This window comes from Penaeus vannamei, chromosome 4 (genome assembly GCF_042767895.1).
Source record: "Penaeus vannamei isolate JL-2024 chromosome 4, ASM4276789v1, whole genome shotgun sequence".
Lineage (NCBI taxonomy): Eukaryota > Metazoa > Arthropoda > Malacostraca > Decapoda > Penaeidae > Penaeus > Penaeus vannamei.
This window is the reverse complement of record NC_091552.1, coordinates 47,538,504-47,541,003: the sequence shown is the minus strand read 5'-3', so window position 1 is coordinate 47,541,003 and position 2,500 is coordinate 47,538,504. Positions and strand designations below refer to the sequence as shown.

Here is a 2,500-nt window from a genome sequence, read left to right as displayed (position 1 = left end):
CTCCTTCCCCTCCTCCCCCTGTACCCCTCCCCCGTTTCTCTGCCTCCCCTTCCCCACCTCCCCGTTTCTCTGCCTCCTCCTCCCTTCCCCTCCTCCCCTGGTACCCCTCCCCCGTTTCCTCTGTCTCTCTCCCCTCCCCCTTCCCCCCTTTCTACCTCCCTCCTCATAAATCCCATGCGATGCCCCACCCCCACCCTCTACCTCAACCTCTCCCTCCCCCCTCTACCTCCACCTCTCCCTGTCCCCCTCTTCCTCTCCCTCCCCATCATAGACCTCCTTCGATGCTTCCCTCCTTCCCCCTCCCCTCTCCCTCTCCCCCACGTACCTTCTATCCCTCCCCCTCTCCCTCCCCCTACAAACCCCTCTCCCTTCCCCTCTCACATACCCCCTGCGATGCTCCCCTGGAGGTCGGGATGATTTGCTGGGATTCAAGACCTCGCTTCTTTCCCTCTCCCTCTTTATGTATCTCTCTCTCTCTCTCTCTCTCTCTCTCTCTCTCTCTCTCTCTCTCTCTCTCTCTCTCTCTCTCTCTCTCTCTCTCTCTCTCTCTCTCTCTCTCTCTCTCTCTCTCTCTCTCTCTCTCTCTCTCTCTCTCTCTCTCTCTCTCTCTCTCTCTCTCTCTCTCTCTCTTCCTCTCTCTCTCCTCTCTCTTCCCATTCCTTTTTTCCATGTTTATTCCCGTCCTTTCTATTCACATTTTTTTAACTCGTATTCCTCTTTTCGGATACTTTCGTTGGTGTATATATTTTTTGTGTTTTCTTTCTCCTTCTTTCTCTTTGCCTTCTTTGTATTCTTCTACTTGCTTCTCTTCTTCTCTTCCTTCTTCTCGCCTTTTTTGTTTTTCTCCTCCTTTGTTATTCTTTATTCTTCTTCTCCTTTATTATTTTTTATTCTTTTTCTTCTTTATTATTCTTTATTCTTCTTCTCCTTTATTATTCTTTATTCTTCTTCTCCTTTATTATTCTTTATTATTCTTCTCCTTTATTATTCTTTATTCTTCTTCTCCTTTATTATTCTTTATTCTTCTTCTCCTTTATTGTTTTTCTTATTTTTCCCACTTTTATTCTCGTTTTCCCTCTTCCTCCTTGCTTTGTCTTCTTCGTATATGCATGCTTCCCCTCCCTTCCCTTCCCTTCCCTGCTCATTTATCATTCTTTATTCTTCTTCTCCTTTATTATTCTTTATTCTTCTTCTTCTTTATTATTTTTCTTATTTTTTCCGCTTTTATTCTCGTTTTACCTCTTCCCTTCTTCGTTAGTGTATGCCCTCAATTTTCGCCACTTAACGCAGGTGGCACTTGTCAGGTCGTCATGTGATTTATTTGACCGGCAGTGTGTGGGTATAGGTTATGTATATATATAGCTTGTGGTTCGTATGGGTAAATCTGTGTTTGTCTGTTTGTTTGTTTGTTTGGCTTTATTTGTTTATTTTTTTCTATATATTATTTTTATTTGTTTTATTTTTATTGTTTATTTGTGTTTATTTTTATTTTTATTATTATTATTTTGTATTTGTGTTTATTTTTATTATTTATTTATTTATTTATTTATTTGTTTATTTATTTGTTTATTTATTTACTTATTTATTTTGCCTGTATGTCTATGTGTACATATAACTGCGTTCATGTCTTCATGTGTATTTGCGTGCATCATTGTGACTGTACATTTATCTGTGTGCATTTTATGTCTGTATTTATTATCATTTGGTTTGCGATTCAAAAATAAAAATTACGAAAAGTTTAAAAATTAGCAAAACGTGAAGCGTATGTCAGTTGTCATCTTAAGGTCATTTTTGTGTGTTTTCTATTCCTGTTTTCGTCCTTGTGGTCTTATTCCTGTGCCAATGCATTGCTTTGTGGAGTTTTATGATGTTTACTAACAAATTTATGAAGTGTATTGAATGCTAACTGTGACTAACAATATTTTCTTTTCTCTCTCTTCCAACCCTTATCTCGTCTCTTCCTTCTTCCTTTCCTCCCTTTTTTGGTATTTTATCAATTTTTGTTTGATTTTGTTTTTCCTTATATCCCTTTGTCATTATACATTCCCTTTTATTCCTTTTATTTTTGGTTCTTGTCCTTTGTTTCCTTTTTAATCCTCTCCCCCCCTTCCCTTTCCCCTCTCCTACCCCCCCCCCCCCTCCTTGACCTTCGATCCTCCTCTTCTCCTATTCCCTTTATTTCCTTCTCCCCTTCTCCTTCCTCCTCCTCCTCTTCCTCTCCCTCCACCTTTCATACCTTTTCTTCTCTCTCTCCTCCACTCCTGTTACTGTTTATTACCTTCCCTCTCTCTCTCTCCCTCCCTTCCTCCCTCGTCACTCCTCCCCAATCTCCTCCCTCTCTCTCCCTCAATCCTCCCTCCGCCCCTCTTCCACCCTCCCTCCCCTCTCCCCGCTCTCCCACCCTCCCTCCCTCTCCCCCTCTCCCACCCTCCCTCTCCCTCCCTTCCTCACCCTCTCCCCTACTCCCGCCCTGCCCCTTTTCACCCCTCTCCCCTCTCCA

The 2,500-nt window shown here is 42.2% G+C and overlaps 1 protein-coding gene across 2 annotated transcripts in view; it reads left to right on the top strand.

The window, feature by feature from the left end:
* LOC113827405 (thiosulfate:glutathione sulfurtransferase) overlaps positions 1 to 2,500 on the top strand; it is an 81,520-nt gene that overhangs the window by 9,124 nt on the left and 69,896 nt on the right. The gene's annotated exons all lie outside the window — the stretch shown is intronic.